Here is a 13,631-nt window from a genome sequence, read left to right on the forward strand (position 1 = left end):
AGCCAGGTATACTGGCACACACCTGTTATCCCAGCACTCAGGAACCTGAGGCAGGAGGATCACTGTGAGTTCGAGGACAGGATGGGCAATATAGTGAGTTCAAGGTCGGCCTAACCTACATAGAGAGACTCTATCTCAAAAAAGAAAAAAAAAACACTAAGACAGATTTTGGTACTAGACATGGGGTCATTGGTCATTGCTGTAACTCAACCTGACCATATGGTTTAGAAGCCTCTGGAACTGGTTTTCAGGAGGAATGTAGAAAAGTTTGGAGATGCCAGCTACCAAAGCCTAGAATGTTGTGAGCAGTGTGATGCGCGATACTGCTCAGAACTTAGAAGACCAGGATGCTGATAGGAATGTGGACAGTAAAGACCAGGCTTAAGGGGTTTTCACTTGGAAACAAGAACCCTGTTGACAGTTCACTTATGGCCATGTATTTTACGCTCTGGCAGAAAAGGTTTCTGTATCTTTCTGATGTCCTGAGACTTGGCAAGAGACTAAGATTAAGGATGAAAGACCAATTAATAGGGTAGAGGAAATTTCAAGGCAGCCCAGCATTAATGTTATGGAATGTGTTATGGTTTATGTCTCAATGTCTCCCCAGAACCTCATGCAGTCATGGGGAGCAGGCTTTTCGAAGGAGTCTGAAGTTACAGTTTGTGATTGGTTCATGGTCTAGTGCTAGAATTGATGAGTGCTACACCTGCCCTAGGATGAGTAGCCTGCACACAATATAAGGGAGGGAAAGAGGCTGTATTCTCCAATTTTTCTCTTGTTGATTTTCTGTCTTTCACCACCATGAGCTTTTGCCCTTCTGCCATACCACCCTGCCTTGGATCCAGCTGATTATGGACTAAAACTTCCACAAACTGTAGGCTAAATAAACCTTTCCTTTCTTAATGTTGGGTGTCGAGTATTTTATTTCAGCAACAAGAGAAAAGTAACTAAGACAGCATGGGTAATTCTGGATGCTATTTTCTGGTATTTTTTTTAGTCAGATCTACAGGAAGAATTGTGAAAAAACAGAAGCTCTGAATAATTAACGAAGTTCGAAGTTTCACCAGAAAGGAAGTGCCTGCAAAGGTGGAGCAAAGGCCAGCACATCTGCTGAAAAGATTAGCATTAAAAAGAAGCCACGTATTTTGTATAAGGACAAGATTCCTCTTTTTTGAGCACCACAGGCTTAAGAATGCAAAACTCTAAATCCTTTATTGAGAAGACAGTTTCTGGGACACCTGCTCTTTCTGGTTTTGTTAGGGAAGTATATCCCTGATTTCAGCTATCTAAGCACTTAAAAGCTGCTGCAGCCATGGCCCAATGTGACCCAGCTTCTGCTCAAGCTGGTGGTCAACCTTGGTATTACCCACTTGGTGTTGGCATTACAGGTATGCAAAATGCAAGAGTTATGAATTCATGATGGCATTCACCAAGATTACAGAAAAAGGTCTGGGAGTCAGGCAACAATTACAGGGTAATAGTCTCTGCCAGGAGCCCAAGAGAAGGAAGTGCCTGAAACAGAGTGAAGTCAAAGATGCAGTGGAAACTCAATGAAGTTGAAGATGCCAGGACCATGATGTATCTGCTGGGAAAAGTCACAGAGAGAGTGGAGCCAGTCCAAGAGAGAGGCCATGCAAGATGCAACCAAGGAAGCTTGTAGGGGTCTTTGGAGCTCACATCTCACATAACCTGATCTATGCCCTGGTAGCTGGACACAGAACTATAGGATTTTGTATTTTGGTCTTTCTTTGGTCCAATTTCTATCTATTGTGCCCCTTTGGAATTGTAATGTTTACTCTGTGCCATGTTATGTTCGAGCTATTTAACTTTTTTTTTATTTTTACAGGGCCTTGAGACTGAGAGGAAACTTTGGACTTGAATGTTTCAGCACTGCTGTAACTGTTAAGATTTGGCAACTATTAGAGATAGATTAAATACATTTTGAATAATTAGGTGGACATGAGTCTTTTGGAGACCAGGGGAAGAAACTTGTTCCCAGTTTCTCTCTCTTCTACCTCTCCCTCTCCTACTTCCCTCCCCCCATCTTCCTCCTCCTTTTTCTTCTTCCTCTCTCTTTCTCCCCCGTTCCTCCTGGTTGTCACCTATACTTTGCCAACTCTAGCCACCATGCTGTTTCCACCTTGGAAGTAGGCCTCATTACCCACATCCAGGAAAGACCAATGGTCTGATTGTCTTCCTCATTAACCAACTTGAGTAAGAGGACCATTTGGTTTGGATTATTGCCACACTCTGAGGTGTATGTCCAGCTCATGTACTGGCTGTTTCTCACTTAGTCACTGTGAGAAGGTAACACGGAAAACTCTGAAGTGGAGTTGCTCTGTAGTTATTCTGTCACTGTCAAACAATTACCTCCTTCCCAAATCACACCTAATCAAACACTCTCTGGAAATATGATAGGAGCTACAGTGGGTTTCTTCTCCAACTCTACTCTGCTATGGAGATACTTTCAGGGTAAAAGCTTGCACCATTTATGCAGTTTATAATAGCCATGAGATTTCCCTGGGGCTCGTGCTGTTGATCCAGTTCATTATTGCTCTCTGGAGTTGTTGATTCTCCAGGACTTACCTTCTCTTCCAGGATGTTGACCTTGTCTACCATCAGGTAAATCAGCACCTCTGCTACCCAGTGCCAAGGGAAAACAAACAAATAATCATTTCCTTCTAATGCTTCTGTGTACGTGTGTGTGTGTGTCTGGAGCTTTTGTGCTGAAGTTGAAGGTACTTGTAGTAAAGGGCTGTACAGAGAACAATTAGAATCAGGACATGGAGTTTATAATATTATTTTTATAATGGTCACTGGGAGTTAATACAAGAAAATGCAGAAAATCTGCAACACCAAAGACATAGAATATTTAGTCAAGGGCCTAAATCCCACAGCAGTGTCCCACATGAGTCCAGGTAAAAACCCAGAGCTCATGACAGTGCCTCCCACAAGTCCAACTGGAGGTCCAGAGCCCACAAGAAGGACTCACGCCAGTCTCTTTTACGGATCCATGTCAGGAAGGCCCAAAGGTCAGCGTGGAAGCCAAAAAGTCCATGCCAGCGGGGTGAAGGAACTGTGCTGGTAGGATGAGTGTTCTATGCTGGAGCCGAGAAGTCACACTAACAACAAAGACCACGGCTGTCCTGAAAGGCAGGCACCACAGCCATCCTCAGCGACACGGGAGCCCCGAGTTCCTCTGACAATAAGCATGGTCGGGTACATGCCAGGAAGCCAGTGTGATGAGTCCATCCTGGAGGCCAAGTGGCACACTTCTTCCCCTCCAGAGCCAGGAAGCAATGCTCGATGTGAAGATCAAAGCTTCTTCAGGAGAACCAATAGCTCAAACAACAACTCGCAGGAGAACTTTCAATGCCTCATTGCAATAACTCATTAATGCCCTAATGCCCCCCTTATCCTTCTCCACCTCTCTATTTATGCTAGCATCTTTCCTCAGGTGGAGCATCTACACTCAGTAATCCAGCTGGAGTTAAGCTGACCACCAGTTCTTAATCCATAATAATCCACCCCTGGTCAAACTGATAACCACACACATTTCCCTAAACTATAGTCCTTAGTGGCAGGTTTGTAAAAGTTAACATACCTTGTTTTATTCATATTTACATTAATACAACAATTACATATATATGATTCTTTTTACACTTATTCCTGCACCAAAAGCAAAACATTTAAAAGGTGACCAAGGTTCAACATTAAAACACAGTACTTTGATAATTTAACCTGGTTACAAAGATATACGAACATTTAAATCACACTAAAAGAAGAATTACAATCACAGTCCTTGCATCCCATTAACTTTTAACATGGCATGGCAAGACGAAAATATAACAATCTCCTGCAATTCAAATGTACTCTTGATTTTTCCATTGTCCTAGTCTTCTAAACAACCATGTTCTGTTTTGTCTTTGCAACCCACAGTTCCAATGGAGCCTTCTTCTTGGTCAAGTGTTTTAAATTACTCTACTGGCATTTTGCTCTAAATTTCCAACATAGATCTGGTCAAAGTAACTGTGCTACCATTCCAACAGTAGACTGCACTGAAATTTTTCTGCCACCCAGGTAGTATCTCTAAATACAAACAAAATGAAGATCAACTTTCAGCCAAAGCACAATATACTTACTCTCTGGACTCCAGCAGCCACTGCAGTGTTTCCCAACAGAAGCCTCCCAACCTTCATTTTAATTGGCAGCATTTCCATCAGTAGTCCGATCTTCCAGGTTCTGACCAGAGTCTCCAAAATAGCACAGCACACAGGGAATATCTTTTGGACAGTCTCTCAAATATTTTCCAAATTAATTTCTAAGGCTCTTAAGATAAATGTCCAGGAAACATAATAGCAAAAACCCCACTCTCCATACCAATTTCTGTTGCAGTCAGGGGTTGTGCAGAGAGCAATTAGAAACAGGACATTGAGTTTGTAATATTATTTTTATAATGGTCACCGGGAGTTAACACAAGAAAATGCAAGAAATCTATCTGCAACACCACAGACATAGAATATTTAGTCACGGGCCTAAATCCCACAGCAGTGTCCCACATGAGTCCAGATAAAAACTCAGAGCTCATGACAACGCCTCCCACAAGTCCAACTGGAGGTCCAGAGCCCACAAGAAGGACTCACCCCAGTCTCTTTTACGGATCCATGCCAGGAAGGCCCAAAGGCCAGCGGTAGAAGCCAGAAAGCCCATGCCAGCAGGGTGAAGGAGCTGTGCTGATGGGATGAGGGTTCTGTGCTGGAGCCGAGAAGTCACACTCACTACAAAGACCAGGGCTGTCCTGAAAGGCAGGTACCACAGCCATCCTCAGCGACAGGGGAGCCCCAAGCTCCTCTGATGACAAGCACAGTTGGGTACATGCCAGGAAGCCAGCGTGACAAGTTCATCCTGCGCACACGTCTTCCCCTCCGGAGCCAGGAAGCAATGCTCGATGTGAAGACCAAAGCTTCTCCAGGAGAACCAATGCATCAATGCAATAACTCATTAATGCCCTAATGCCCCCTTATCCTTCTCCACCTCTCTTTTTATGCTGACAACTTTCCTCAGGTGGAGGATCTATGATCAGTGCCATGCTGATGTAATCCAGCTGGCATTAAGTTGACCAACAGTTCTTAATCCATAACAGTGTTTATAGTAGAAAGACTTTCTTGCTACTATTGCGATCTTAGTGTCTGCTCTTTGTGATGCACTCTGAACAAGGTAAATTATAGACCTTTGCCTCTGTCCCAAAATCTAGCCACTGCATTAAATTAGGGAGGATGCAAAGTAATTGGCCCAGCATCCCATTATCTGGGAATGGATCACAGTATTGTTAATGACCAAAGGCAATCTACATATTGGTATAAAAATAAAATCTATTACAATAACAACACAACCCTCACAATAACAATAAAATAAGCAACAGAAATAGCATCAAAGACAAACTGGATATTAACCAAAGAACCAATAATATACCACCTTTATCTATAGAAAAGAAATAAAAAATTACCGTATAAACACAAAGAAAAACTAATTTTTTGTTTTTGAGACAGGGTCTCACTATGTAGTTCAGACTGCCCTCAAACTCACAGTGATCCTCCTTCCTCAGCCTCCTAAGAACTAGGATTACAGGTGTGCACTACCATGCCCAGATGAAAAACCAAATATTCACATATAGTAAATACTAAATTCAACAGTTATACCTCCATTCACAATAGAAAAGAATTCAACAGTAAATGCATAGAGTTAACTGTATAAATATTAATCAAATTTAATTTCTGTATACCAGTAATAAAGATAAAAGTATGGAAGAACAGGAGAACCATAGAAGAAAATTTTGAAAAATTAAACAATGGAAGATGAAGAGAACAGAAATGTGTGCTAAAGACCCTACTAAGGACCAAAAGGGAATTAATAGAATTAGACAAAGGTAACAGAAAATAACAAGAAAAAATTCAAAGAAAAAAAAACCCAAACTCCTAAAAACCAATAAAGAAAGTAGAAAAAAAAAAAAAGGAAAAAAATTGGCCAGGAATGGTGGCACACACCTGTAACCCTAACACTCAGGAAGTTGAAGCAGAATTGCCACAAGTTCAAGGCAGCCTGGGCTACATAATGAGTTCAAGGTGAAGCCTGGTATAGCTAGCAAAACCCTGTCGAAAGAAAGAATGAAATAAACAAAGAAAGAGAAAAAGGAAGAGAGAGCGAAAGAGGGAGAGAGGCAAGGCAGAAAGAAAGAAAGAGAGAGAGAGAGACAGAGAGAGAGAGAGAGAGAGAGAGAGAGAGAAAGAAAGAAAGAAAGAAAGAAAGAAAGAAAGAAAGAAAGAAAGAAAGAAAGAAAGAAAGAAAAAAGAATCATTTGGTTTTTTTCCCCAGGGACTACAGTTTTGGCATCTACCAAGCCATGGTTTTCTCCCCTAGACTTACAGCCTGTGAGTTTGTGGGGTACCCCTCTCACATCATTTAAGAAGCCCCTCTGTTCATTTACCCCAAGCAGTCACAACTGTCCAAGCCAAGGAATACCGGTAAACAGGCAAAGTAATCAAACCTCTGGTCCATGCTAGATGTAAGTATCAGGGTGCATGTTCAAGCAGACTATTGTATTTAATGCTTGCACTCTTGAACTATGGCTGCAGCAGTTTCTGAGTGCCTGGGTGCCTGCACTCAAGACTGTACTTCCCTAGGCAGCTACAAATGAACAGTTGTCCTAGTCTACTCTCAAATGAAAAATTTATAGTCTTGCACACTTGGGCCTGCAATGGAGAGGATCTTGATGACTTCTGAGATATATTCAATTCTTTCTTTCTATCCCTGTACAAAAAAAAAAACTTGGCTTTTTTGTATCAGGAATCAAACTCAGGACCTCATGCTTGCCAGGCAGGTACTGTGCCACTAAGCTATATCCCCAGCAGAACCTGGCTTTAAGAATGTTAAATCTTTTCAGAAATTATGGCCTCCTTTACCTCAATTTTGGAGGTGCTTCCTTTATGGTAAAACTGCAAAACATTTTAAATCATTCAGCTCTGCCATTTTCTCCTGTAGATCAGGTTAAAGGAAGCCACCTATTCACACATTACAGCCTGAACACTGGATGTGCTTCGATAGGTCCTCTACCAGATTAATTAGTACACTTCCCTTGATCTCAGTCTCCTGAAAAGTCACAGGATGTAGGCAAAGTGTAGCCAAATTTTCTGCCAGAGCATAACATGCATGCCCTCTAGTCCAAATGCCAGTGGAATTCTCATTCCCAACTGGAACCTCTGGAGTCTGGCCTTTACTTTCCACATTCCTATTAGTATTTGGGTCTCATGAGCTCTAATGAGAATCCCTCATCCATCTTTGCTTACAGTATTTTTTTTGTCTTTTTGAGACAGGGTTTCACTATACAGTTCAGGCTGGCCTTGAGCTCACTTCGTAGGCCAGGCTTGTCTCGAATTCGCAACGATCCTCCTGCCTCAGCCCGGGGAGTGCTGGGATTACAGGTGTGAGCCACCATGCCTGGCTTGCTTACAGTATTTTAGGGCTTCTCTCATTTGTATTTCCAAAACCAGTTCCAAACACTTCTAAACCATATGTGCAAGTACTCTCACAGCAACAGCCTCACTCTTGGTACCAGTTTCCTCTGTCAGTGTGAAAGATCAGTGAGTTTTCTTGAAGCTAGTGTGTGGGGCAGTGGTGGTTACACACTCCAGGCCTTAACTTCAAGACTGCCTCCATCCCAAGTTTCTTTTCAGTCAAAAATGTATGAAGAACAAAATGGATTGCAAAGATGGTGTTTCTCTTGGGAGGACTAGGTTGGGAGTTAGGTTAAAGACAAAAATGGTCTAGGAAAACCACTCTTGAGAATGTCCCTGATCCCCTTCTTTTCACTTAAGTCTGTTATCTCCAGGCTCTCTGCACCTTCAAGGTAACTACTGCAAGGCAAAAAGGGAGCCAGGGTGCAGCCCAGAAGGTAGGTTGGATCTGCTTTGCCAGCTGAAAAGAAAGTTCCCCTGAGTTCACTCATCTCACAAACATCACCTTTTGTCAGGGGTTTTCTGATCCTAATCAGTAATAAAAAGCATTCACTTGCCTGATGTGCCTGCTGTGCAGTGTGTATCTCAGGGCAGGCAGGCTTGCCCAATGGCAGCTAAAACCTTTATCTTCCCTCCATTCCATTAAGGTGAAGGAAAGTTCAATCTAATTCACTTTTGGAGGGCCCCTTTTCCCACAAGTTACCTAAGAACTGGGGGTACTTCTATAAGCCCTTAAAAACACCATGATTTTCCCTCCTACCCTCTCACTACCCAAATTGAAATGGTTCTTTGAAAGACAGTTGTCAAAGTGGGAATGTCTGCTGATCCAGGGCTGATGGCACACAGGGAGTGAGGAGCAAAGGTGAGAAAGCCTTCTGTCTAGGCTGCAGTCCTATGCATGGTGGGAGGGGTTGGCAGAATCTTCCTGGATGTTTCTTTGAGGACTTGTTTCTTTGAGATACCCTGATGTCCCCTGAACAGAAATTTCCCTCTTCCAAGGCACTATTCATTCCCTCCTATGCATAATCCTAAGGTGCTTAGAATTTTGGAAAGCAGTCAGGCTATAGATTGCTCATAAGACAAATATCTAAGGAGAGTGGAGACTGGCTACTTGCTTAGTGTAGCACCAGGAATAGGACCAAGAACAAAAGCTGTGCTCCAACAGCCTTCTGACTTCCCTTGGAGTTGTGATTATTGGGAGGGCCTTACTTACTTGGGAGGGGAGTGCTTGAGAAGAAAAAGTCTGCTACAGTTTGTGTTTAGGTGTCCCTCCAAAGCCTCACACAGTCATAGGTGGGGCTTTTTCAAAGGTGGGCAGATCTAGAGTGTGTAATTGATTCATGGTGCAATGCTAGGATTAAGGACACTGAGATTAAGGGTGGGTAATTACTAAATTAGTTCACTGATCGGTTTGTACCCATCATAAACCGAGTAGTCTAAATAAAATATAAAAAGGGCAGAAAGAAGCCACTATGATTACCTGTTGATTCACTTGCTTGCTTTATTACCTTTCTCCCGCCATGAACTATTCGTTTTTTGCAATGCCGATATGCTATGTCACCCTGCCTTGGAGCCAGCTGATTTAAGACTGAAGCCTCTACAAACTGTGAGCTAAATAAACCTTTCCTCCTTTAACTTTGGGTGCCAGTTTTGTCTCAGCAATGAGAAACATAACTAAGATAGGATCCATCTAAAATATCAAACCCAAGTTTACTTCCCTCAGGTAACCAGCACAGGCAGAAAGAAATAGCTAGACCTGCCCCTGCATGCCCAACACCATGGGAAGGTTTGACTCCTGTGGGTAGCCAGCATGGGGAGGAAGAAACAGCCAGACCCACCTCTGCATGTATGCCACCATCAAGAAGCTTGTTTTCCTCAGGTAACGCGCTGGGAGAAACAGCCAGATACACCCTGTGTGCCCTCAGACCACCACTGGAGATGCTTGCTTCACATAGGCAGCTAGCACAGGACAAGAGAATCAGGCAACATGCCCTGTGTGCCTACCACCACTGGGGGGAGTCCCAGTATAGTCATGCAGGCTGAGAGAAGAAGCACACCTATGGCCATGGGGGAAGCCTCAGTGTAGCCACATGAGGCTGGAGAGGCACACCTCATACCTTACTGCTTCTCTGGGAACCAAAATTTTTCCGAGATTAGGAAAAACCCAGGTGCCTGGCTTATTCCCCTACACTGTGGAAGGGCAGCCAACATAGGAGTGCCTGGGACCCCACAACCAGCTTGTTGGGTAGAATCCAGGAGCATGTCAAGACAAAGGAGCAAAAGGCAATCTCAGACCTCTAGCCCACATAGAACAAGTCTGGGAGATATAGACATGATCGAAAATGGAAGTCACACACCTGTAATCTCTGTAAGGATAGCAACAAAAGTAAAGAAACAACTTCATGAGACTATAAAAGTAATCAGATACCTGAAGGTAAAAGAAGAAGCCACAAACATAATTAAAGAATTGCTGAACATATCTAAAGAAGACATAGATGAAAAAGAGGAGTGTAGGAGAACGAGGGAAATCTTGAAAGAACAATATAGGAAGGAATTATAATGCATGAAACAGATTCAAGAGATATCCAGTACATTTAAAAACTTCATGAGAAGCTGGCAAAACACTTGAAAATGACAGAAGATAGACATTCAGACCTTGAAGACAGGATTGAAGCTAGTGATCACGAAAGAAAAGATCTCTTAAAAATAACAAGGAACTAGGAAGTAACAATTTAACAGCTGCAAGATGATGCAAAGAAAAATAATTTAAGATTGATAGGAGTCAGTGAAAAAGCAAGGGGTCAACACAAATGACATAAAAAGACTATTTACGGAAGTGATAGCAGAAAACTTCCCAAGCATGGGAAAAGGACCTAACATACAGGTAAGTGAGGCATATTGAACTCCAACTAGCCATAACCAAAATAAATATACATCCAGACATATAATAATCAAAATCCCACAAATTCAGCACAAGAACACAATATTAAAAGCTGTCAAAGAAAATAAACATATCATCTATAAAGAAAAAGCCATCAGAATCATGACAGGCTCCTCAACACAAACCAAGTCAAGAAGAGTTTAGAGTGAAGTGTTTCAAATTCTAAAAGAAAACAACTTCCAACTCAGATTGATGTATACTGCAAAACAATCTTTCAAAACTGATGGAAAAAAATACTTCCATGATAAATAACAACTGAAGGAATTTATGACCACTAAACCTATGCTACTACAAAGAGCACTGACAGATATTCTAGAGAGACATAGAAGATGACCACGGTTCCAGGACACCAGCAGAAGGGGATCATCAAACAGGACAGGAAATTGAATGGAGGGGGAAAGTGGGGGGCCAACAGCAGGAGGATAGGAGGGCAGAGACAAACTAATGCTTATTTGTTGTAACAATTAATGTAGATGGCCTCAATTCACCAATAAAAAGAAACAGGGAGAGTGGATCAGGAGATATTATCCATCAATAAACTGTGTACACAAAACACATTTAACTTGAAATGAAATTCACAGACCAAAAATCAGAGAAAACAATTGTTCCATGTAACAGGAAACCAAAAAAAAGCAGGGATAACTTGTCCATCAACTACAGGATAAGTAAGATATGGTATTTTTCTTACAATGGAAAGCTACTCAACTATAAAAAAGGATGATATCGAGGCTCTTGTAGGTAAATGGATGCAACTTGAGATGCTCATGGGTGAAATGGTTCAAACTCATATGGCTGAATATATTATCTCTTAGCACAATAAACTGAAGAGTAGCTGGATATGGGGGCACACACCTGTAATCCCGGCACACAAGAGGCTGAGGCAGAAAGATCATTGCAAGTTTGAGGCCAGTTTGGGCTACAAAGTGATGTAGGTATCAGGGTGCATGTTCAAGGATGCAGAGAATAAGTGAAGGGAAGATCCTACAAGGGATAGCATATATCCAGTAACCCACCACTTAAAATCAGACTCCCACCTCTTAACAGTAAATCAACTATACTACTGCCATAATACAATAACCTTTCAAAAGTTCCACCTATGAGAACATGAGGCTTTGTGGGGACATCTAAATGTAAACCAAAACATTATTCCTTAATGCAAAGTACAGTAAGTTTCCTTCTAATAGTTGCCAAAACTCTAACAGTCTGAGCACTGCTGAAAAGTCCAAGTCTTCTCTGAGACTCAAACTCTTACCTGTGGGCCACCATAAAAATCAAAATAATAAACACAGCTGACAATGGCATAGGATAAACACTCTCATTCCAAAAGCGAGGAACAGGGCTAAGGCAAGGTAACAATCCATCAGGGCAAGCGTTAAACCCTCCAGCTCTATGACCAGCACCTGGGGCAAGCTGTGGCAAGATCCAAACTCCAAAGGGCATGGTTTGGCCCCACCCCTACAATACAATCATTGGTTATAGCTCTCAAAGCTTCCCCCTAGACATGGCTTTTCTAAATCCTTGTGGCTATTTCATGTTCCTACTTCTTCAACTTCCTGGAGTCTCTACTGCACTTATGGCTTCATTCTCACAACTTCACGGCTATTATCCTGTGGTACCTGCTAAGATTTGGATGTTCTTTGTCCCCTTGATGTTTGAGGTTTGGTCTGCATGATGGTGGTATTGGAGTTGGTGGGACATTTAAGAGGTAAGGCCTAGGGAGCAGTGTTTGTATCACTGGAAGCATGCTCCTAGAAGGTAATACTGTTTTCTTTTTTCTTTTTTTTTGGGGGGGGGTAATGCTATTTTCTTAGAATGAGCTCTTGCAAGAGTGAGTTGTTATAAAAACCTGAGCCTGACCATGGAATCACTCTGTGGCTTTGTTTCAAGATAGCTCTTCCTCATACAAGTGCTCCTCCCATGTGAAGCATCAACAAGACCCTCACCAGAGGTGAGTAGATGCCAGTCCCTTGCCATAGAACCTCCAAAACTGAGAGCAAAATAAACCTCTTTTCTTTATTATGTCAGTGTGTCTCAGGTATTTCATTATAGTAATATAAAATAAATGCAGTGAACATTGCAGCTATGTAAGATATAGGTATACTAGGTATCCTAGTTAATAGTTCTTCAGGAAAAATTTTATTCCATTTTACAGACATGGAACTCAATCACATACCCAAAGTCACTCAGCTGGGAGTTGGTGAAGCTTGGATTCAAATCCCAACTTGCCTGAACCGAACTATGTTCTTTCTACAACAGCACAGTCCCTTAATTTTTACCAATTAATAGAAGTTGACAGGGTCTACCAATACATCAAACCACAGAATTGACAGTAACAGAGGGACTTCAAGTCATAGTGGTAGCCTTGTGGAGAAGTAAGTAGATGGAGGTGGCAAAACAGCCTTAGTCACTGAGATTAGCGCTAGAAAAGGAGGTAGGTGGTATAAGGAGAAGCCTGGGCACATGGTTTCTAAGCATAATGGCCTGGTGAAACCTTCAGAGACAGAGGTACATGAGACAGAGCAGCATGTAGTTTTGACAGGCCCCCTAGCCCCACCCTGCACAAAAGCCCTGCTATCAACATTGCCATTCCTATTTGTCTCATTCAACTTTAGGTACTAGCACTGAGCTGAACCCTTCTGGTGAGAGGCTCCATACATCACACGCAAATGTATAAACAGAAGAACAACAGTGTGCCTCTGTACTCCTTTGGGAAGAGTTATGCAAGATATGGGCCAGGTGACTAATACCTATGTAAAATAAAGGGATTTAAAAAAAGAAAATAAAGGTATTTTTTCTTATAAATAAATATATGGTTCAAATGAAGAATGTGCCCTGATATCTGGTAGAAGTGGAAGCACTGTCTTTTCATGGGGCTCTCAGTTAAGTGCAGACTGCAGTAAAGAACCAAGGGAATTCAAAAACCCACTACTCCTCCTCCTCCTCCTCCCCTTTCTTCTTCATTTGTTTGGTTTTTTTTCTGAGACAAGGTCTCACTGGGCAGGAACTCATAGAAATCCTCCAGCTTCAGCCTCCCAAATGCTGGAATTACAAGTATTTACCACCATGCCTGACTCAAAACCCACTCTTAAATATAAACCCATTTTCTTAACCAGGTGTGGTGGCATATGCCTATAATCTCAGCACTCAGGAAACTGAGGCAGGAGATCGTTGCAAGTTTG

At 42.1% G+C, this 13,631-nt stretch overlaps 1 protein-coding gene across 2 annotated transcripts in view; it reads left to right on the forward strand.

The window, feature by feature from the left end:
• Atp1b4 (ATPase Na+/K+ transporting family member beta 4) overlaps positions 1-1,949 on the forward strand; it is a 32,083-nt gene extending 30,134 nt beyond the window's left edge. The window contains exon 8 of one of the 2 annotated variants that reach the window (XM_063246345.1): positions 998-1,949. The gene's annotated coding sequence lies outside the window, so the exon portion shown is untranslated. The remainder of the gene's footprint in view (positions 1-997) is intronic. The other variant, XM_063246346.1, reaches the window with a different exon arrangement.
• Positions 1,950-13,631: the final 11,682 nt, after the last annotated feature.

This window comes from Cavia porcellus, unplaced genomic scaffold, assembly GCF_034190915.1.
Source record: "Cavia porcellus strain 051 isolate PalLab524CR breed Dunkin Hartley unplaced genomic scaffold, mCavPor4.1 scaffold_3, whole genome shotgun sequence".
Lineage (NCBI taxonomy): Eukaryota > Metazoa > Chordata > Mammalia > Rodentia > Caviidae > Cavia > Cavia porcellus.